Source organism: Mchenga conophoros, linkage group LG23 (assembly GCF_057382185.1).
Source record: "Mchenga conophoros isolate Kocher_MC1m ecotype Shallow Benthic linkage group LG23, M_conophoros_male_GT1.1, whole genome shotgun sequence".
Lineage (NCBI taxonomy): Eukaryota > Metazoa > Chordata > Actinopteri > Cichliformes > Cichlidae > Mchenga > Mchenga conophoros.
The window spans coordinates 13,612,299-13,636,648 of record NC_140547.1 but is presented as its reverse complement, the minus strand read 5'-3'; the positions used below and the strand labels follow the sequence as shown (position 1 = coordinate 13,636,648).

Below are 24,350 nucleotides of genomic sequence, written 5' to 3'. Positions count from 1 at the left end.
AAAATAACAAGAAAGAAAATAAAGTTTTTATCATTAAACCATACACCACTGTCAGTTCAGTTCAGTTTTATTTCTATAGTACCAAATCACAACAACAGCTGCCACTAGGTGCTCAGTAATGTAAGGTAAAGACTCTGCATTGATAGAGAGAGAACCCTCTGTAAGTAAGCACTTGGCAGCAGTGGGAAGGAAAAACTCCCTTTTAACAGGAAGAAACCTCAGTCATAACAAGACTGGACACAAGGCAAAGGGGACAGGGTAAAAGACAGAGAGCTGGAGATTAAACTGATTAAATGCGAAGTGGCGAGAGAGTGGTAAAGAAACACTCAGTGCATCATGGGAAACTTCCAGAAGCCAGGTTTATTGCAGTGTAACTAAGGGAGGGTTCAGAGTCCCCCGATCTAGCCCTAACTACGTGCTGCACCAAAAAGGAAAGTTTTAAAGTGAAACTTTTAAAGTAGAGAAGGTTTCTGTGTCCTAAATCCAAACTGGAAGCCTGTTCCACAGAAGAGAGATCTGAAAATGAGAGGTCTGTCTCCCATTCTACTTTTAAATATACTAGGACCCACAGTAAGCCTGCAGTCTGAGAGTGAAGCACTTAACTGGGGGGGGATGATACTATGAGATAAGACATGGCCCAATGATCCATCATTTTTTCATCTATTACATTATTTAAATGAAGGAATATAGTACAAAAGTCAATGTTATGCCTGCCTGCCATGGGGATTATGTTGGATTTATGGTTTTATGGTGGTGACACATTGTAACTGCAGACATTTATGAAGTCCAACCTTGTATGCACTTTCATACACATGTATCAGTGCAGCCTGCATTCACTGCAATTGGCCTTTTGGCCACCACTGTCGTCTGCTACGTGTTTCCAGCTTCTGCCGCCATTTTTCCCATCAACTGGAAGAGAATGAATCAACTCAAAGAGACAATTAGTTTGTCTTTCGTAAACAACACAGTCAGGCATTGGTGTAGATATTTATTGAGACTGGGAAGCTCAAGTGACTGTTTGTTAGCCGTTTGTGTAATTATTTTACAGTTTGGAACTGAATGTATCAATCGGTCAGTTTTCTAATGCTTATATCCGGGTCCTGGGTCACAGAGGCAGCTCTCCACGCAGAGATGTCCAGACCTCCATCTCGCAGCTACCTCCTCTAGGCTGTGGTAGGCTCTGGTACTGACACTTAGACATAATCTCCACAGTTTGTCTTGGGTCTGCTCCAGAGTGTCCTTCCTGTAAGATATCTGAAACATTTCACCTCTGAGGTGTCCAGGAAGCACTTAGTCAGTTGTCTGAGCCACTTCAACTGACTCCATTTGATGTGGAGGAATATCAGCTCTGCTCCGAACCACTTCTGAGAGACTGAGATCCTCACCCTTTCTCTAAGGGAGAGCCCAGACATCCTCCAGGGAAGGCTCATTTCTGCTGCACAGACACAAACTAGGCAGGTTAAAAGTCCAGCATCGATCATAATGAATAAAAATACTGCATCATTTCTTCTTCTTAGAAGCATAAATGAAAGCATTTTATGATCATGTGTGATTGCCTCTCTATAGTCCTGTATTCCTAATCTTCTGTTGCAGCACCAGTTAAAACTGTTGCCTGTCATTCCAGCTGCATATCTGTTTTGTGATCATCTTTGGGTGGGATATATACTCCTGTTATGACCTGGACAAAATGGATGAATAAATCTGCTTTGCATTCCCACATAAATTCCTTCTAGATTGAAGTTTTGCAGTGCATAAAAACCAACAAAGTGGAACTTTAAAGGCCAAGTCCCACATCTACTTCTCTATAATTCTGCTGTTGTATGGTTTGACAGGATGATGGTTTTAAAATGCAGATGCAGTGTATGTAAGATTGTTTCATGGTAAATGTATGGGTCTCTGCTTTTTACATTGTGTGTTTAACAGCCTTTTGAAAGGGTTTCAGACTCGCATAGTCACAGGTGACGCAACATCTCCAAAACGGTTGTTAACTGGTGTTGTACATCAATAAAATATGAAGAATTAGTTTACCCGACTAATATTTGTATCGGTGACTGGACAGGGCAGTAACATTCAGTTGTCAGATAATAAGTCATGCACATCCATATAGTGTACAACAAGCCAGGCTGTAAACCAGAGAGGAGTGCTTGTGCAAATAGTGGCCAGAGATATGGACTTTTCCCTTGCAGATATGTTTAAAAATGTTTGGTCTGTTGACGTAACCAGTACTGAGGCAATACCTCCGTATTTTGCTTCAAGATTTCCTCAGAAAGTTGACTAAACTGAACCCTTTTATACCTAAATGGATCTGACGTCATCTTCCTCTTTGTGAGTGAAACAAGAATCTTGGTCCAGGCTGTAGGTATTGTTCTGCCTTGGAATGAAAAATAAATCTCACTTTCTTCTTTAAAAGACTGAATTCAAACTTTGACTTGGATGTGAATTTCAAATCAATAACACCAAGGTCCCTTGGGAGAGCTGTCATCAAACTGAATACATCTGCGTCGCTCCGACACATTTTCTACTCAGGCAACATTAAACGAAACTGTCTTTAAAATCTCTAGCTAAAAAGAACTCGTTTGACAGCGTTGATGATGTTAAACTTAAAAGATGAGTGGCTCTGCTGCCTTTGAGCCTTGGCCCCCCTGGTAGTTTTAGTCAAGTTATTCCACTGTTTGTGTTTCTTGACATATTTTAATGAGAATGTCCTTCTCTGAAAGAAACGGCACCAGTTTTTCATACTCACACAGCACCTCTTTTAGAAAACACTACCTCTATAAGCTGTGATAAACCAAGGATCTTCTAAGGCTGTAGATAGTTAATTACAATTAGTGTTGTTATGAATGGCGGTTAGCTTTGGCAAGCTGATCCTGGGTTCGAATCCACCATCAGGCCAGAGCCTTTCTCTGTGCAGTTTGGATGTTCTCCGTGTGTCTGTGTGGGTCTTCCTCAGTACTCCGGCTTCCTTCCACAGTCCAAAGACAGCTTTCACTTTGGGTTCTTGGCTAGCTTAGTGTTAGCATTGGTGTCTGGCTAGCCTAGCGTTAGTATGTTCTCTGGCTAGCTAAGTATTAGCATGGTGTCTGTGCATAAAGCCGAAGTTGTGTTAGCAGCTTAATGCAGCTGTTCCCGTCCTTTATTCAGTTTCCACTTTACAGTGGAACCCCAACTTACGAAATTAATTCATTCCCGAGGGTCTTTCGTAAGTCGAAAATTTTCGTAAGTTGAAGCACCCATTGCACCTTTTAAGTGAGGCGATGCTGAACGATAGGCTATAGGCTAATTGCTAACTAGAACAACAATAAGTCGTTCAAGTGGAACAGCGAAACTCAAGTACGGAAGCCAAGGGGTTGTCACATGATTTGGAAGGCATTGTAGGCATTGTAGGCTCAGCCAATCAGAGCCCGCAGATTTCGTTACATGGGCATTTTGCCGTAACACGGGCAGAAATATATTGCCGTTCAGTGCCTTCGTAACTTGAATTTTTCGTAATATGGGGTATTCGTAAGTCAGGGTTCCACTGTACTATCACGCTCCTGTCCTTTTGTGCAGTAAAAAAAAGTTATGTCCATATCAACATTGTAGACGGCATTGCTATTTCCTCCACGCCCTGTGAACTGAAATCATTGGATTGTAGTGCAAGTGCAACAGGAACCACTAAGCATCAACAGGCAGCTAGACTAACAATTCCAAGGAACTGAACTACTAGATTCCTGATTCCCATCCCTAGATCCTGAAGGACATTTGGATCTGAATGGGTCAGTGATGTTTTCTTGAGTGGCTGAAGACACCATCTCCCAGTTTTTCATACTCCATACATTTCTGAATCTGCATCCAGATCTTAATCAACTCAAAACTCATCATTTAAATTTGGGTCGATATGAAACTTCCTTAAAGGATGACGAATGGGTTTATTGTTATTGCACAAAAAACGATAAAATTGATGCAAATATGTTAAATGAACACCAAAGATCGCCTGGGACCGATAACAACACAGTTCCCCACCAGCCCCATGATGCAACCTACACAGCATAGCATAACATGTCTGTGCCTGTTTAAGACTTCTGCTGTTTTCTCAGCTTGGGGTGTGACATGTAGTGGGCTGGTTTTCCCAATACTCCTATCTGACTCTTATTTAATCCAAAAGAATCCTGTAGGATAATTCGGGGTCGTCCCCTACAGCTGCAGGGCTCCTTCAAAGCTAAAACCATTTCGGGGGGATTTTTATTTTGTAAGTACTTGCGGTATCTGTTTGATGAATTTTATTAGTGTTGATTTCAGATAGAAATACACACTTGAACCCAGACAATGCTACTACTAATAATGCAGTCTACGGTATATAACTAATGTCCATTCAGCATAACATTTAAACAAAAAGTAGCATAAAGGTTGAATTTTTATATCTCATGGAGACGCAAGTCATCAGTTTGCTGTTTAATGTAATGACATCTTTGGAAAATCACCATTGATAGTTTTTTGGGGTTTTTTCTTTTTCTTTTTCTAGGAAAATAGGTCAAAAACAGAGTTTTTACAGTTCCAACAAGCTTGAAAGTCAGTATTTGGTGTGACCACCTTTATTCTTCAACACAGCCTGAAAGCTTTCAGGAAAGCTTTCCTGTTGTTTCTTTAAGTAGTATTCAGGAATAGTTCTCCAGGCTTCGTAGATGGATGTTTCTCCCTCCCACACTGTTTCAATAATGTTGAGGTCCAGGCTCTAGGGAAGCCAGTCCGTGACTGATAGTGTTCCATTGTGTGTTTTTTCTATTCAGGTGTGATTTTATTGCATTGGCAGAGCGTTTTGAATGAAGCTGTTACCAATCTTTGAAAATAGTGGATCAAAACTTTACTTTTCTATGACAAGTACAACATCACTGGCTGAAATGGAGCCCCAAAACATGACAGAGCCTCTACCGTGTTTTATAGATAGCTGCAAGACTGGATTCTGCAAAAGAAATAGGAGCAAATGGTGTTTTTTTTTGCCACAGGCTTCCAGTAACAAAGTCCCCAAAAATACAATTTAAAAGTGGTTCTTTGCTTTTATGTATAGACCCAACAGCAGTCCATCCATTTAGGCTACGTTCACACTGCAGGTCTTAATGCTCAATTCCGATTTTTTGATCAAATCCGATTTTTTTGTCTCCTCGTTCACACTACAAATAAAATGCGACAGCAAACGCGCTCTAGTGTGAACGCTCAAAGCGGCCCGCATGCGCAAAAGAAGATGTCACACACAACGCGCTCTGTTTAGACCAAGAACAAACAGTATTGTTTGACTGATGGCCCTTAATATAAAGACTTCGGACTTTACGTTTCCCAATTTTTGCTTTAAGTTATTTTGTTATTTACATAATAATGTAAATAACCTAATAATGATCCTTATTGCTGTTTAAGAGAGGAGCGGTGCTTCAAAGGATAGCTGCAGATTTCTGTCAGAATCTGCAGATTATACAGTACAAATAAAATGTTTACGTTGTCTTCCCAACAGTTTCACTGACATCTACACTGGATGGCTAGGAAGCGTTCGCGATGTCTTCTCGGGCGCTGATAATTGGCTTCAGTCTTGTGTCGGTGACGTAAAAGGCGGATTTAATGCGACTTGACCGTTCAAACAGCAGTCTCTTTCTAAAACATCGGATATGTATCGGATTCAGTACCACATACGAAAGTGACCCAGATCGGATTTGAAAATATCGGATTTGCGCCGTTCACACTGTCATAGCATGATCGGATATGGGTCGCATAGGGTCAAAAAAATCGGATTTGATGCGCTTTCGCCTGCAGTGTGAACGTAGCCTTAGTTTGGTGCCGTTCTTATCCTTGAATGATTCATAGATCAATGTTAAGTAGCTTAATAAACAAACAACCAAAAATCATTCATCTGAAAATGGTCAGGTACGAGGACTGGACTGAAAATTAGTAAAACAAAAAAATGTTGAAGACCTTCAGAAAACCCTGGAAACCTTTGCCCTGGAGCACTTACATATCATACAAACACAAATACATATCAAAAGCCAAATACTTTATATATTAAAAGTACCTACAGAAACCTTTTTAGTTAGCATACGATGGTATGACCTCCAGATTTAAAAGATTTGATAAATGTGATGGATCAGATCTCTGTGCTGTTTTAACTTTCCAAATTCGTCTGTGATGCCTCACCAGTGCACCATGCAGATCTTGTTTGTCAGTAACTCTTTCACAGTTACACAACCAGATCCCATAATTATAGAGCGAGCAAGCTGACATTATCAGTAGATAATATAGTTTAAGTAACTCATCTGATAAAAAGCATGATATGGATTGCGTAATTTCTTGGTTTGACATGCATATTAGTCACTGGTAAATGGACCAAAACCAGTGTAAAATGCAGCAATACAGAAATTAGCCCTTGTAAATGTGTTTGTAGCATACATATTTTTGCCCATGTGACCTCAACCTGGATAAGCAGTAGAAAATCTATGTACAATTACCATGAATAAGAATTAGTATATAAATAAGTTACCGTGTTAATTATTCCATTATTACAATCTTCATTCCTGTTGGCTAGTTAATAGTTGTTTTTTTTTAAGCTTAAAAATGTGTGTCACAGCCCGTCTTTGGTTGCAAGATGATTTTAATTTTGAGCCTTGCAGTATGACTGTTTTGGAGGGACTAAAATATTATCACAATTTTTTCACCCTTTTATCTTTCAATTCAGAATTAGGTTTTAGCCTTTTTTTTTTTTTTTTTAAAGTTTTGCTCCAATTTTGGCTGGATAAATTGGACATTCAACATTTTTGAAACCATCAGACTTCCATCTGATGGTTTGGTACAATCAGATGGAAGTCAGATCAGCCAAGCTCATTGAACCTGTCTGCTGGAGTATGTAGTGTCTTAAATTTGACGCCTAATCCCTACAAAGTAATGAGATGCTTTGACTTGAACACATGATGGCCAGTGCAAACAAATTGGTCCTTCACCTGTCAGGAGTGCATTTATATTAAATTTTAGTCTGTTAGTTCTCTCTGCTAAATAATTGTTGTGCTGTGGTGAAATATTTTCTGCGGTGTCACTTGTCAGCATTGTTGTTCCCGCTCTACATCTTTGCTATGAAGTATTGCTCCCAGAGGGGTGACAGGTGTTTGACAGACTCAAATTTAAATGGACAACCAGCGCTTAGGTTCATGCACAATTTATAGGAAGCCTGCCCAAAGTTCATCTTTCTGCTGATGAACAACACAGTCATGGAAAAAAAAATGTGTGTGAGATGACAGGACCTACTTACCATGCCAGTGTGGGTCCTGCATAGCACAATTAAAGTTGTGTAATCCATTTGAGTAACACTGAGGATTTTTTTTTTTTATTATTTCTCAGTGTCAACAGACTTCAACATACGGCTTTCATCGTCTTCCAGAAACACTACAGCGACGTCAAAGTGGAGAAAAAGTAAGAGAGCTTTTTTGCTTTGCTGAGTTTTACCTTTTTACATGTTGCTGTGTTTTCTGTCACGTGGTTCTACAGGGAGTGCAGAATTATTAGGCAAGTTGTATTTTTGAGGAATAATTTTATTATTGAACAACAACCATGTTCTCAATGAACCCAAAAAACTCATTAATATCAAAGCTGAATGTTTTTGGAAGTAGTTTTTAGTTTGTTTTTAGTTTTAGCTATTTTAGGGGGATATCTGTGTGTGCAGGTGACTATTACTGTGCATAATTATTAGGCAACTTAACAAAAAACAAATATATACCCATTTCAATTATTTATTTTTACCAGTGAAACCAATATAACATCTCCACATTCACAAATACACATTTCTGACATTCAAAAACAAAACAAAAACAAATCAGCGACCAATATAGCCACCTTTCTTTGCAAGGACACTCAAAAGCCTGCCATCCATGGATTCTGTCAGTGTTTTGATCTGTTCACCATCAACATTGCATGCAGCAGCAACCACAGCCTCCCAGACACTGTTCAGAGAGGTGTACTGTTTTCCCTCCTTGTAAATCTCACATTTGATGATGGACCACAGGTTCTCAATGGGGTTCAGATCAGGTGAACAAGGTGGCCATGTCATTAGTTTTTCTTCTTTTATACCCTTTCTTGCCAGCCACGCTGTGGAGTACTTGGACGCGTGTGATAGAGCATTGTCCTGCATGAAAATCATGTTTTTCTTGAAGGATGCAGACTTCTTCCTGTACCACTGCTTGAAGAAGGTGTCTTCCAGAAACTGGCAGTAGGACTGGGAGTTGAGCTTGACTCCATCCTCAACCCGAAAAGGCCCCACAAGCTCATCTTTGATGATACCAGCCCAAACCAGTACTCCACCTCCACCTTGCTGGCGTCTGAGTCGGACTGGAGCTCTCTGCCCTTTACCAATCCAGCCACGGGCCCATCCATCTGGCCCATCAAGACTCACTCTCATTTCATCAGTCCATAAAACCTTCTTGAGATATTTCTTGGCCCAGTCTTGACGTTTCAGCTTGTGTGTCTTGTTCAGTGGTGGTCGTCTTTCAGCCTTTCTTACCTTGGCCATGTCTCTGAGTATTGCACACCTTGTGCTTTTGGGCACTCCAGTGATGTTGCAGCTCTGAAATATGGCCAAACTGGTGGCAAGTGGCATCTTGGCAGCTGCACGCTTGACTTTTCTCAGTTCATGGGCAGTTATTTTGCGCCTTGGTTTTTCCACACGCTTCTTGCGACCCTGTTGACTATTTTGAATGAAACGCTTGATTGTTCGATGATCACGCTTCAGAAGCTTTGCAATTTTGAGACTTCTGCATCCCTCTGCAAGATATCTCACTATTTTTGACTTTTCTGAGCCTGTCAAATCCTTCTTTTGACCCATTTTGCCAAAGGAAAGGACGTTGCCTAATAATTATGCACACCTGATACAGGGTGTTGATGTCATTAGACCACACCCCTTCTCATTACAGAGATGCACATCACCTAATATGCTTAATTGGTAGTAGGCTTTCGAGCCTATACAGCTTGGAGTAAGACAACATGCATGAAAAGGATGATGTGGACAAAATAATCATTTGCCTAATAATTATGCACTCCCTGTAGAGCTTGGTTGGAAGGTTAAGTGTACTAATTTCCACACTAGAAACGTAGGGACTTAGTCCTGGGTCTGAACTTCATGTTCTACCATAAAAGCAGCATGCCCACAATGAAGCTGTAATGATGGGCTCAGTGTTAAACAGTACAAGGAGTTACTTGTTAATCATTGTGTTCCTTCCAGTGAGGATTCCTATGAACTTGTTATTGCTCTATTATCTTCGTGAGCTTTTGTACATCAGGTGTAATGTCACTTATCAGCAAGCCTTAGTGTGGAGACAAGTGAGTCGTGCAAATGCAAGAAAAAACTTAACATATTAGCCGCCACTTCCAAAATACATCGCAATCTCCAACTTGTTTTGGTAGTGGATGTGCATTGTGGGTAATGTAGGCATTACGAATAAAAAAGAATGCTTGGAATCATCTTAACTACTTCCACAAAGGAGGCTTATGTTTTTGGTAGCATTTCTATATCTTCAAGAGATCAACTTTTCGAAAAGTCTTGTGATTCCGATAACTGGAAAATGATGTAGGAGCTTCAGATTGATACCATAGATGCATCTACCAAAAATCTCAGAGACCTCGACCTCCAGGTCAGGGTAAGCTTTCTAAAAATCTTGTATATTGTGATAACTTGAGAACAAGACGATAGCAGATATGGTGGACACACCTTTAGGTTCATTAGGTTCATCCAGCACAGACTTGGGGAATAATTTTGACCATAAAGCATATCTTACAAGGTAAACCACTGCTTCCAGACAGTCTTCCACTTCTTCAAACCAGTAAGCGCTGCAGGCGGCCTTGTGAACTTTTCTTCCTTCAGATAGATCTTGTTGACTGAAGCGTGTCTAATAATTGTCTTGGATTGAGTTGAACTAAACAACAAGTGACTTTGGGTGTTTATGTGGGTGGAAAACACACCCCAGTAAAGGAAAGTGGTGAACTTCATAATCAAAATGAATGTTAAAAAAAAAAGTGATTGTTTTCTTTTTATTTTGTTTGCATGATCATTTTCTAATGATGCCAAAATCAAGAAAAAATCGGACTGTCATGGCCGAATGCTGGTTGTAGGAGTCTTCTCTGTCCTCTGTGAATTGCAGGGTCATTGTAACCAACACCTGTGTCAGGTGGAGCTCCAACGTGTCAATCTCACAAGGCTGCAAAGCAGAATCGGGATTACCATCTAAAGTCCAGGAGGGACAGTCACTAGACAGGCAGCTGATTTTTGCTTTGAGATTTATCATCAAGTATTACTTAATGATTTGTTTTGGAAAGCTTGGGTGCGCCTCCGTGCTGCCACCTGATGCTTTCAAGTTTTGTGCAAAGACTGAAGTTGCATCAGACTGGCTTATAAGCGCCTTTACGTCTTTGCATAAATGAGTCGTGAAGTTTTTAAGGCTCTTCTGTGTTTACATTGCAGCTGCCTTCTCGTGAGGCCCCATTTAGCAGTCTCTTTTAATATCCTTCCAAACATGCACTTGGAGTTCAGCTTCCTAAGAAAGTAATGCAAATGCCAAAAGAAGGGCAGAGCTTTACTTTAACCCTGTAGACCCTTCATATCACAGATGTCTCAGGTGCACATTATTTACATATGTGGCATTAGAGTCAGGGGGAAAACTTTGACTTCTCATTTAACTGTTCAGACTGACTTTGAGTCAGATTTCTATGAAGTTTGTTACAGAAAACGATTCCCTGCATTAGAAATGAGGGAAGCAAAAACAGAAAATGACTGTATCTTGAAGTGTCAGTGAATGGTCTTCTCCTGTGGGATTTGAATGAAGTGGGCTGAGCTGTTTCAGGAAATGAGCACTCTCAAGCCAAGTTGCTCCTCAATACACTTCCAGTCCATGCAGGGCGTTGTAATGTTCTCTTCTACCGGCTGTTTAGCGGCTGACCTATGGCACTCGTGGGGCGTAATCAGACTTTAATTACACCCTCTTAATCACTTGAAGACAATCTGTGCGACAAGACCGCTCCTCACAGCACGTGGGCTGTTTTTACCTGCTAATCTGGCCCTGCTTTCCTGGTTAATAGGGAGTGAATTATATTGATATTCACTTTATTCTGCATTTCTTGGACATTCCTGTACTTTTGAGGCCGCTCATTTTTTCTTTTCTTTCTTTCCTTTTTTAAACTATATTCTCTTAAATATAAGAGCAAGCTCACACTGTCACCCATCTTAGGTCAGACTCAACCAAAAACAATGTGAAAAGTCTCTACAATCATCATTATTATTCCAAGTGAAAGGTATGCACCGCAGAACTGGCTCCGTGGAGTGACTCTGGCTCACAGAGTATGGCATTCCAAGCTAAAAGCAAACCAAACTGATATTGCCCTCCAATACCGTCTTCATATTTTCTCCATATTTGGAAGTGTTTACCTCCTCATGATGGTTGACAGAGGTTGGATGAGGGGATGTGAGTCATTTCAGCTGCACAAGGCTTTCTGGGGGTGAGAGGAGTCTTCCAAGTCACTGCCATTTAGTGAAGCTAGCAGTTTGTGTGCCTCAGTGATCTAAAGAGAAACTGTGAGTATCATTATGTGCTTAATTTATAATCTAATCACTTGAAAGGAGCTTAAGTAGCAGTTTCACACATGTATTTTTTTGCATATAATGCGGCTGCTTTTGGGAAACCTTTATCATTATTATCATAATATGAAAAGGTGAGGGGATCGATTTGGATTGTTTCTCTGGCTCACCAGATATTTTCAGAAAATGTTTAAAAAGTTCAGATGAGCGCAGCGCTCCGGTGACACATTTTTCTTACTGCGAGACTGACTTTGTACGCAGATGTCTCAGTTATGCCAGAAAGTTAGAGATGAAGGTGAAAAATGCAAAAAAAAGTGTTATGTCTGACCAAACCGAACACACATTTTTGGGGCAGAACTTTTTAAATAGCCCAGTATGTTTTCCTGTAGCTGTCCTGTGGTTGAGTGTGAGTGAGTGAGGGGCAGCTCAGGTCATTGAAGAATTCTGGTTTTGCAAACAGCCACTCTTACTGATAGCTACACCTTAACAGGTCTGACCTCCCTCCTGGCTCTTACTTTCACACTTCAAACACTTAATGGCAGCTGCCTGGCAGTTTTTTTCCACTTCACAAGTCGAGCAAGAGGTAAATGATTTTACTTTGCTGCGAGGGCTCAGGCTGCTGATTTTAGTGATGGTGTGGTCTGATTATCTAATTACTTCTATCTCTAAATTACACTGGGACTCTGTAAGCCTTTTAACCTGAGAGATAAACTGCCTGCGTAAATGTTTCCTTTTAATTTGTGTTTTATTACATGCCACTGAAAATAGGTTTGAAATGATTATTTACACCGTTTAATGTTAAGTAGCTTCTGCCTTTGTGGGAAAAACTTCTCTGAGCCATGGGGGTCAGACACGTGACCTTTTAGGGTGTCCTGAGATATCTGGTGACAGATATCTAGTAGGGCTGCTCAGTGATGGCAAGCATTATACATACAGTGAGAATCCAATTATTTTCTAATGTAATAATTCTGATAATTGTTAACTTGAAATTTTAAGTAACTGAAAAGCAGACTGATTGGCTTAAACCTCAAATGCGTGTCTATTGCAGGAACCTTATGAAAGGAGAATCAAAAGCCCCGGCTTAGGTGGTAGTGTTATTTATTTTAATGATAGTTGTAAAGTGGCATCAATATTTATAGGAAAATGACCTAATCAGGGTCTTTTTAAGAAATTTAAGAAAATTTTAAGTCTGTGTTATCTTGCTAAGCAAAAGTTTATATATTTTAGTGGAATTTCTGACTATTTAACCAATAAAAATGTATTTTTTCCCTTGATTTTCCTTTGGGGGAAGGACGAAACCTCCTTGGGGGAAGGACGAAACCTCCTTGGGGGAAGGACGAAACCTCCTTGAGGGAAGCTCTAAAATTTAAGCAGAAAAAACCTCAACCAGATTTATAATTATCTTAAATAAATATTGAGCTCCAGCCCTGGGCTTTTTTGGATTGTGAGCCAGCAGGGAGTGAGCGTTAGGGGTTTTTATGATGTTTTTATTATAAACAAGCTAAAACTCTTACATGGGTACTGTAAAGAGGGACAAACAGAAGTTTCTTCAGTATTCCTATTAAGAAGAATGAGATGGCTGATCAGTTTTGCTGGTTTAATAAGCAGTGACACGTGCCGATCACGGTGTTACATCAGTCTTTAGGGGCATCTCTAATACTCTTAAAATGACTTAATCTGGTCTCGGTCTTCTTTGCATATCCTTAATTTCAAGATGCTGGCGCACCCAGATTGGAGGAGATTGCGTGTAGTTTTTTTTTCTTTCTCTAAAGTCAAGTCTTCCAAATGAATCTTGTCAACAAATTAAGGCATGATTAACAGGAGCAATTACACTGAGGAACCAGCTGAGTTGAGGAGAATCAAGCTAAAGTGGAGGAGATTATCTTTCCTATTAACGAGAATCACTTTAGGGTTTGATTGCTTTCTGTTTTTCTGTTGAACTCCTGTTTACTCTGTAACTAATGATGTTTTCTTTACAGCCATTTTCCTGTGCTGCTTAGACCTTTAGAGTGCAGATCAAACTCACACGTTTGGTGCGGCTCCTGTTTTCTCCTGTGGCATCAGAGATGATGGACGTGACATATTCAGGAATTAGTCAAGCTTTGGAACGTGTGCTTTTTGAGGAAAATCAAAATACGCAAATCTTTATTCATATGTCAGAATGTGTGTGGCTGGGCATCTTGATTTAGGGGTTTTCCTCGCAGCTGAGGCTGAATTTTCTTTCTCTCGCACTCGTGCTGGATAGAGTGAGTCAATAAACAATCTCCGATGCATTATTTTTCAGGACAAGTCAAAGCTTTGGCCGCACCCCTCATTTTATTGTTGATTTGGCAGCATGCTGGTGGCCTTTATCATGTTTGAACACCAATCATCACCTCAGTTTAAGGTCTTTGGCCCTTTGAAGTAGGTTTTCCTCAACACTTTGCCTGCATTAATTGTCCGCGTTTCCATTGCAAAACGAGGCCCGCACCCTGCGCTTACTGTTGTGATCCACCTTCTTGTTTGGCAAGTTGTCAGATTTGTGTTGACTTGTCTGGGCCAGGCATACGCCGACATATTTCATAATAATCGAGTCTCCAACTTTTGCTTAAATTTACTGTGTTTCGGTTTTGTTGTAGAGCTCAGACTTTCCCTCCGTACGCTGCCAGTGAACTCTCGGCTCCCGAGGCCTGTGGCCATGAATTGTGTTCTCTTAAGTTCAAGTTTGGATTTTTCCGCAATTTGTTAGATTTAGTTTGCCTATAAATTTAGAACAAGAGCGGTCAGTGTGTGCATACCTCTACCTCTACCTAAACTGAAAATTCACTGCACACCATGCAGGAGGAAAACTGGACCCAGATTAGCTTGATATTTAGAACATCACCATGATGTGTCCTTATTTAAATCGGATATTTATTCCAACTTAAACGAGTCCAGTTTTACTGGTAAACGATTCTATCCTAAAATCTCTTCATACTGATCCAGGTTGACTCAGAAATGTCATCAATTCTATGTTGGGCCAACTGCCATCTTTGACAGGATCTTCCTTTTTCAGAGGTAAATATTACCATATAAAAGAAGCTCAATATATGTTGGTACTTTTAATTGATCATTTACAAAAAAACATTTGAAAGAGAAGAAAAAGGGGGGAAAAAAGAAGCAATTTAGGGCTTATAAATACAGAAAACTCCAAAATTTGACCCATCAGGGCGAGCTGAAAGGAAAGAAGGGAGGCCCATCTCTAAAATGATTTATTGAAACTACTTGGGTTTTTTTTTCTTTTAAAGGCGCTGTTTTCTGCTTGAGTAGAACAAAACAATGTCAGATTCCCTCTCGTGCTCTTGCTGCCCTTTGTTTTTGAAATTCCCATCTTTTGTTCTATTGATTTTTCCTACTGGTTTATACTTTCTCAGTTTCTGGAACACAAAAGGGACTCGCTGAGGAGCAGGGACTTTTTTATGGAGGCATGAACCAGTAAAAAAAACAAATTTTTTTTTGATCAAACTATGAAGTTCCTGAAAGGGTTCCCACGGAAGTTCCTCTTTCCTAAAATGTTTTCTTGAGTCCAGTTTCAGACGTCAACATCAGCCTTTAATTCATATTTTCTCTGGCACGTCTGAGCAAGACTCTTTTTCTAGCCATGATTCCTTTTGTATGAAAACTGTTTCTATTAGTCTTATAATAAGACTTTAAGCAAGTGTAGCTTAGGGTGGTAAAATGGAACATAAAAACACTGGTGCCTATATAATAGACAGATGTCATTAATCTTATTCACATATATAAGTGATGGTCATGATACTCATATGATTCATCTTGATTCCCAAAGGGGGTGATGAAGGCTCAAAACGTGCTGGAAAGAATGACATGAATTAAAGAGCATTAAATCTTAACCTCCTGCCCCCTCCTCGTCTACTTCAAGGGCCTGCAGCTCAGAAAATATTCATAAAATGTGGGAGAATTTCTGCGCATTGCAGCGCAACAGAACAAGTTTTTGTTTCTGAGCAAGTTGAGGTGAGAAGTCCCGATTAGATTTTTCGTGGAGAGGAGCCATCGTCATAACAGTAAATATTTCACACAGTAAAGGACGAGAGGTGCCCCAATCGTTTAGGATCAGATGCCACTAAATGATTAATCTCAGATTAGACAGAAGCTCGAGGCTAATGGGACACTTTACACTTGCTTGGCACGCAGTGACAGATGCTGGCCTCTAAAGACCATCAAATTACTGAAGCATGCAGTTGGCAAAACACGGGGCTGTTAATGAGGTGCCAGAACATTTCAACTCCAAAACATAAAACAGATTGAAATGATGACAGGACGAAGAATTCAGATTTTACCTTTGTATGCTGTGAAACCAAGCGATTTGAAACGCTTATTATTAGCACTATAAATGACCTGAAACTTTAACCAGATTCAGACTCATACATTTTGGAACTTTTTTTTTTTGTGTGTGTGTAAAAGTCTGTTGTTGCCCAGAAGTTGCCTTTTGTTCTCATAAAGTCAATGAGACTGGGGGAAATACCATAGCATAAACCTCTCTTTTGAGGTTGATTTAAAGTCGAGGAGGAACTGTAGACACGAGAGGAAGTGGTTGGTAAAACCTGATGTTTCAGAGTTTTGTGTTTGGAGTGGATTTCGGTGCTCTCTGCCAGTGTTTGAGAAGTTAAGGCAGTGCTTACAATGCTTAATTGACTGGGAAGAGTTGTGGTTTTCCATTACGTCAGGCTTGGTACAATTCCTAATCTTACTGTGTCATTTTAACTCTGACTGTGGTGTCAGCAGTTGAAGTTTTACCCCATCACTCCTTGAAAGAGCTGCATTTATCAGTCTCCAGTGCCCACTTGGCTCATTGGCAGGATTAATTGGCAACAAGTCCCCCGTGGTCCAGGAACGTAGTTACCTACTGACCCAAATCATTATCCTGACTGGAAGCCACTGTCTCCACTCCACCGGCTCACACCTGGGACTGAGTCTTCACGTAACCTCGCATTTGTCCCCGATGCACCCGTACATCACGACTTCAGTTTTCTGTATCTGCAAGAAACAGGCTGTGTATGCAAAACGGAGGCGTGACAGGTTATTCGTTACCCTCAAGGCCATTTTGTGGTACTTGTATGTAATGTTTTGGGATTAAGCAAATATATCTTCTGATTTTGACTTGTGATTTGGGGCTTATTCGTGTTAGCGTGGTAGCTTCTTTTCAGGAACTGATGTACTTAGATTTCAGGCCATATCTTTTGCAAACAGGGTTTTCCCCTATTTGCAACAGATATGAGGTGTTTGTTTGAAGCAAACAAAGCTCTATCAGCTGAAAAGGATGTTTGCTTTGACAGCACAGCTTTGACAGATTGGAAACGTGAGTGTCTGCTAAAGCTAGACAAACCCGTAATGAGTGTTGTTGTCCTAGCAGAATCATAAAAGTTTTACAGATGTAATTGTTTATTATTGTTTTCAAGAAAAGAAATGTGAGAAATTTGTAAAAGAGCCTGAAAGCATCTGAGTGAATAGATGACTGGTTGTCAACTGTTGAGATGACCTTTACCTGACATCCGTGGGAACATGAAGATCTCTCCATGATATGGATCCAAACAAACACATCCTAGAGAAAAAAATCCTGCTGAAGGACTTTCAGATATAGCAAACAATGACATTTATTTACTGTAAAATTATTAACATTAAAATCTGCAGAGAATAAAGTCTCATAAGTTATGTAAAATCAAACAGAAAGACAACAATAAACTCCCTAGCTAGAAATAAAATGCTACCTAGTATCCAATTTCATAATCGTTCAAAGCCAAACTTAATGGCCTTAATTTCCTCAGTGTACTATTTTTTTTGTGTGTGTAGATATTGTAGAATATGAAAATTTTAATACTATTTAAACTAGTGCTGTCAGCGTTAATCTCCTTAAAATGACGTTAACATCATAACCACATTAACGCGGCAAATCACCGTTAGCGAGTTATCGCAGATTGCCCTGTGCATGGGGCTGCACAGCACTAATGAGCTAACCACGCTAATGCGTTGACAAGCTAACCGGGCTAACGCATTGGCGAGCTAACCGTGCTAATGTGTTGACGAGCTAACCACGCTAACGCGTTGACGCCGTGCAGCCCCACGCACGAGGCGATCCGCGCTAACTCGCTAACGGAGATTTGCCGCGTTAATGCGGTTATGGTGTTAACATCATTTTAACGAGATTAACGTTGACAGCACTAGTTTAAACATTTTAACAAGCTCACTTTGAAGTTCTAGTCCAACAATACAGTTAAAAAAATGAATAAATAAAAGAAAGAAGAAATGGCATCTAGAAAGTGACCTTTGCTGTGTATTTAAAAATCACCTCAATGGTAATTCTTTATTTTGTCTGGTAATAATACTGATTGAGCTTTATTGGATTCTGAAAAACGATATAGCAACAAACATATACATTTAAAATAAATGTATAATAAAATGCCATGGCTTAACTAAATGGAAAGCATTTATCCGCAGAAATAAGAGCAGTAACGCAACAAGGTTCAGACTCTAAAGTACCTTTAATGCTATTACAAGTATTTGGGAAGAGGTGGAGGGAACTTCCACGTATAACATAAAGAGAAAGCGTCTCTGTGGGTCCACATTTGCATTTACTTGCACCATTCACATGTCAGATATAATACATGAGGGGTCAAAGGGTATGCTCTAGGTCTTAGTGAGTTGGCCTAGAATCCGCTTGGTTAATGGATTATCCAATTTTACATTATATACTGCTGCGTGCAATGCGAGTTTGGTAACAACGTGTGGCCTCCCACGGCGCTCACATAGAGCGCTTTCACGTAATATGGCTTTGTTGTTGTTTTAAGCTCCCTGATAGGTTTAAGCTCAGGGTGAAAGGGGGCCTTCTGTGTCAGGTCTGAGGTCACTTTTGTTATCATCAGACAGATCCAGTACATTAGAAGTATTCCCTAATCTCTTAAAACCCTCTGCTGGCCCAACTTTCATTTGTTGTAGAAGGATCAAATTAAAAAGAGCCATATTAACCAAAGCCCTAAATTTGTTTTGCCACTTTTCAGGGATTGCACTTGTTGGCCTCGAGCTCTAGTCTGTGTAAATGCAACTTTTTTCTGATGCTGATGATTAAAGTGTTGCGAAATAAGCCTTGGGCATTTTTCTAGTATCTAGAGTTTATCTCTAAGAAAAATGGTTATTTTCAAGTTTTGGTTTTAATAAATATGATGAGACATCAGTATTTGTTTACAACTAAACTTTTTTTTTTTCCGTCTCCTTTGTGGAACGTTAGTCTCGTGTGGTTGAACAGTGAGAAGGGACAGGGTTTCTCTGTTGACACAGAAAAAACTCTTCCCACTTCTTTCAGAGCAGTTAAGAGGACAAAGGTTTAAAAACAGTGAATATGACACCAGTGTTTGTAATTTGATGGACCATGGAGGTGTAGTACAAGCTGACCTAGAACATTTGATGACTCATCTAAATTCCCCCCCCCCCCCAAACATTCAGTCATTTTTTGATATATTATGAAAATTTCCCTCTTATTTTAAAAAGTCCCATCACTGAAAGCCAGCACTGTCTGGCCCTTACTGTTTGCTTCTCAGGTTGCTATTGTGCCAGTTTTTTGACATCATTTAGCTGCTTGTGGCTCTCATCGCACGGTTGTATGGTCAGGCAGCATTTTTCCTTTTTATTTACAAATCCTTTGAAGCCGATGACACACAAATGCTTTCAGTGTTTGTTTGTTTTTTTTTGTGTGATTCTCACAGTGCTCTCAGCTACTCTAAATATTTGGATCAGCACAGCACTCATCACTGTCACTTCTCCCTGACTGACTCATCAAAAATAAGAAGGCTGGGATTTATGATATCGATACTGGCAACGATTTTGGAGGAGAAACTGATCCTGGCTGTCACTCATAAGCCAGTCTTTTATGATCTAACATTGAAGAAGATGTTTTTGTAACCTATAAACAGGAATAGCTGTGTTCTGGTTTCCTCTAGCATCCTCTTCGCTCAGTGTGGCTCTGAACAGACATCTGCATGCATGCCTTTTTTGTGGCTCCATAGTCTCGCCACTTAGACTGCATATTACAGCCCACCAACTATACATGTGACATTCAGGTGAACAGGAAAGACTACTTGTCCATGGTGTCTCCAAATAGCTGTGTTGATGTGTAAATGCCACGTAAGTTTTTGAGAGCCCTCATTATTTAGGTCTCGTCTAATCCCTTTTACTTAGGCATCAGTCACACGGCTTGGAGACCAGTTGGCATCCCCCCGGCAACCAGTAGTTGCAGAGAAAAATGTGTTTCCGTGGCTGTTTGGCAACTGGTTGCTGGAGTTTGTTGGTAATTGCTTGCGTAACATTGGTCACAGTGGATTATGTGGTGCAGCACCGAAATCCTGCTTGTGATTGCTTTAGCACATTGCTATGCTTGTCTGTAGTTAGTATAGAAGACCTGTCACTCTGTTTGCTTGCAAACACTCACAAACTACAAACTACTAGTGGTTTGAAAGTGACCAGTGCTACACAAACAGGAAATAAAAGTCATTTGCCTTCAAAGTAGAAGTTTCACCTTTTGAAATGTGTTTGTTATAACTGTTATTTTGAAGGTGAATGTTCTGCATTTGTGGTTTGTGTCACATTTTTCATGTTTCACTGCTGCTCCGTGGTTAGTGTTTTGCAGACATTTCAGTGTAAAATACAGGCGATTGTGGCAATCTACCTGCAACCAAAGCAAATGGTGTGAGATTTTTTCCCTTTGTCACTGAGGCCTCACACCTTACAGCAAATCAGTGGATCAACATTTCAGTGTGTGAACTGCTTTGACATAAAACATCAGATCTTAGCAAACGCTCTACTTTGCATGAAGCAAATCTAGTGTTTTTGTGTTATGTATATTTACATGTGGTTTTACTGAACATATTGGTTTTAAAAGGTCTTTGAGAGAGCCCTCCAGCTCCACAGATTTTCTCATTGGGACAGCTCTGAGCCCTCACAGATTTATCAGAGACGCATGTAAAAGTCTGAGAGTCTGTGATGGTGGACTTGGGACTGGTTTGTAGGGGCAAGTAGGGAACAGGAGGGAGGGACGTGCAGAGATGCAGTTTTCCATATGCAGCATGGTTGTTATTATATTCAGCGTCTAGGGTTTCTGTTTGAAACATGCAGGTATAATCAGGAGAACAAACCAGTTAGTAGGCAAACAACATATACAGGTAACAGAAAGCTGGGAAAGGCTAGTCCCTGCAAGGCAATATTAAACAGGCTAGGCAGGTGGGGGGATTAGGTAAAACTTGGTGGGGGCAACCTGTGGACAGGTGTGGAAAATTCCCGAAAGCAGAGTAGAACTATCCAGAAAACTCTGAGACTTTAGAATGTGTCTGTACCCGAAGATGCACTTATATACAGGTGTGACCAAAATTCCTTAAAGAAAATCTCAGTGTGAACGAACAGCGTGTGCATGTGAATTTGCAAGTGATGCAGACTGACATGAGCACAAACAATTTTTAACCTGCCGGCTCCGTAGCACAAAGTCCGTGCAGAGGAAGGCAAAGACCCGTTTAACTCGCAGTGAGCAAGCGGGTGTTGTCTGTCCCACCCTCGCCTAAATCAAAGAGACCGTTTTCGTCAGTGAGGAGGAGTCTGAAGTGGACCATCTAGTGTTGTGGAAGGGCAACTGTTGACAATGTGCTGACCTCATTGATGTTTCAAAACACACTCGCACACCAGAAGTGTTTTACTTTTACTTCTGCAACTCCGAGCTGCAGATGCAGCTCCCCTCATTTGTGCACCTTTATTGCCGAGATCAAAGGAAGTGACAAGCTCACTAAACAAAAGTCGAACTGGGTTACAAGGACAAGCAGTTAAAGTCATAAAGGCTGTAAACAAGATCACAGTTTAGTCTGATGATGTTGGCAGTAATCTGTAATTGCACAGGAACATTGTGTGTCCGCACAAATATGACAAATGCAGTTAATGTTAAACAGGAAGTGGGACAGTAATCTGTTGTAGACAGCTCGCGTTGTATTTTTCCTGGTACATTTTGTTTACTCTTCAAGGACCCAGCAAAAGGTTTGTATTTTTGAATTCTATCAGTGAACCTTTATGTAATTATACCACAAAATGTGCAATTACAAATTCAAACCTGGAGCTGAAGTCTGTAGTCTTATTTTTTTGGTCCACGTGAAGCTCTCACGAGCGGTTAAGATGTCAGGTATAGAGCAAAGAAGCCACTTGTTTCCTTATCGAGGTTATTTTCCCTGCACTTGAGTCTGCCCTCGGGCCTATTCGTGCAAGCCCACTGGTCCTGAACTGTGCCTAGTTCAGAAAAGGGTGCCGTGCGCTAATTTAATCTGAACATGGCTTTCACTTTGCTCTAGTGCTGGAAAGAAGTGGTTATAAATACACCATAAAGCCCAGGAAAAAGGGCAAGGTGTTTACAGGGATATGTATTTTTCATTGCTTTGGTCTACCTTTTCGGGCTGTAAACATTAAGGCCCAATCAAGTTGTCCGTTGTAGGAGCACTTAGAAAGCATGTGTCCACAGAGGAAATGGACCCAGCTTCAGACCTGGCAGATCTGTGTGACAAGTTTGGGTCAGCTGTGCAACGTGAGCATTCACAAACATCACATACCCCGTTAAAAACAGCAAAGTGGTCCTGAATGCAGCTTGGAGTTGAAGGTTAGAACAAAGGTGATGCGTGTACAGTGTTTTTAAACTCTTTTAATTCTATCTGTCGTAACCTGATGGGGGAAAAAAAAGAGCTTTTCAGGACCTAAATTACTTTTCTTTGACAGATTGTGGCTCTTTAGAATTGTGTAAATGGTCTAATGTACTTGGATGATCAGTTCTGTTTGATAGGAAAGTGGTCTATCTGAACAGCTAATGGCTTTGATAATTTTAGCATTTAGCTCATTGTCTTTTTTCCTTGGAAAATACTTCAACCTAAGTTATCATAATGGATGTGGCATTGAGTGAAATTGCCTCATTTTATTAAGTTGCTATCAAAAAAAGATTGCACATTTCTTTGCCCATGTCTCTTTAATTTATTAGTGCAGCTTTGTTACTGCCTAGCTAAGAAAGAGGTTTTCAAACTACAGCAGAGTTGAAGGAGAGTTCAGAGTAGTACTAGGTGACAGTACAGTGGAGTACACAGGTAAGCAGGGGGAGAGAGTCAGGAATGACATGCAGTACATGGCCCACATGGACTGGAAGCCGGGTGCCTGCTTTCACAACCTGCTGAGCTATACCAAGTGGTTTTATTTGAATAATAATTTTGTTCTTGTAAACAAATGACAATAAGAAGCCAAAATAAGCAGTAAAACCTTTTTAAAAACCTTTCTTTTTTCCATTACAAAACGCTTATTTTATGTACAGATGGTTATGGTTTTTACCCCTCAGTGATAAAAGACTGATGGGTATTGTCGTCATCCTGTCAGCTGAGCAGGCAGGCACCCACGTTTGTGAGTGTGATAACTCAAGAAAGAAGTGATGTGGGAGCTTCAAATTGATACCAGACCTGTATCTACTAAAAACCTTCAAGTTTGAATATTGGTGACCTCGACCTCAAGGTCAAAGGGTCAAAGGCCAAGTTTTCTGAAAATCTTGTGAATGTAATAACTCAAATAAGACGACATAAGATTTTGAAATTCATACAACAGGTGCATCTACTTAGGTGGCTGAGAAATAAACCTCTATAAGATAAGATAAACCTTTATTAGTCCCACACGTGAGAAATTTTTTGTCACGGCAGAAAGTACAAGAGCACTACAAAATTAAGCAAAAAGTAAAGAAAGAGGTATTACTGGCTGCTGCCAGTATCTTTGAAAGTGGAATAGTCACCATTTTTGCCACAGGGGTCTGTTTTGGGTCCAACTCTGTTATCTTTATAACGCTGCCTTTGGGATCTATTTTCAGGAAATACAACATTCCCTTTCACTGTTATCCTGATGACATCCAAATTTACTTCCCCTTGAAACTGGATGTCTCCGTCCCAGTGCTGCCTCTGCTTAACTGTGCATGATGTTAAAAAACGGTCAACACATAATTGTATTGTTTCAGGAACTCATGCCCTTTTGGATAACTTTCCAACACTGTAAGAAATCTCTGAGTGTTTTTAGATAGCTCTTTTAAATTGGAGAAGCAAATGTCCAGTTTTTATCAGTTACATGAAATTGCCAAAGTGGAGCCTTATCTTCTTACTAAAGACCTAGAAAAACGCATTGATGCCTTCATCACCTCAAGGCTAGACTACTGCAATTCCCTTTTTTTATGGGTCTTCAACACTCACCTCTCCATAGCTTGCAGTTAGTCCAAAATGCTTTTTATAAGTCAAGTGCACCCCTTTCCTTCACAGTGGTGGATCTTTGCCCCAACCTAAAAGCCCAACCTCTGGTAATCAAAATTGATCTGGAAGAAGTAAAGATCATAAAGGAATCTCATAGTTCAACTTGTGGAAGAATCATTAACTGTGGTTTCTAACCCGGTTTATTTTTGGCACCTTGGGACTCCACCGCTTTTCCTGTCGCTGATGTGCAGGTCTCCCGAGGGACCAAATCTGCTGCCACCTGGGCTTCTTTGCGCCCCTATTGGCATCTACACGCATCTTGCCGATGAGGACCATGGCCCAGCAGATACTAACTCCCCAAATGTCCCTGTGCCCCCCATCATGCCTAAGTAGTAATTGTGCTAAATTGAGTTGAGATGTGATGTGCGGTAACAGTGACAGGTGCATGCTGCTGTTGCTGTAGTTTGCCAGAGATCGATGTAGCATCGCACGGTGTAATTCAGAGGTCATGGACAACATGACAT

General features: G+C 40.4%; 1 protein-coding gene across 2 annotated transcripts in view; it reads left to right on the top strand.

Moving 5' to 3' along the window:
• Positions 1–24,350, top strand: part of lpp (LIM domain containing preferred translocation partner in lipoma) — a 182,406-nt gene that overhangs the window by 1,124 nt on the left and 156,932 nt on the right. Inside the window, exon 2 of one of the 2 annotated variants that reach the window (XM_085264092.1) lies at positions 7,351–7,422. The gene's annotated coding sequence lies outside the window, so the exon portion shown is untranslated. Of the gene's footprint in view, positions 1–7,350; positions 7,423–11,492; positions 11,567–24,350 lie in introns of those variants that run through there. The other variant, XM_085264093.1, reaches the window with a different exon arrangement.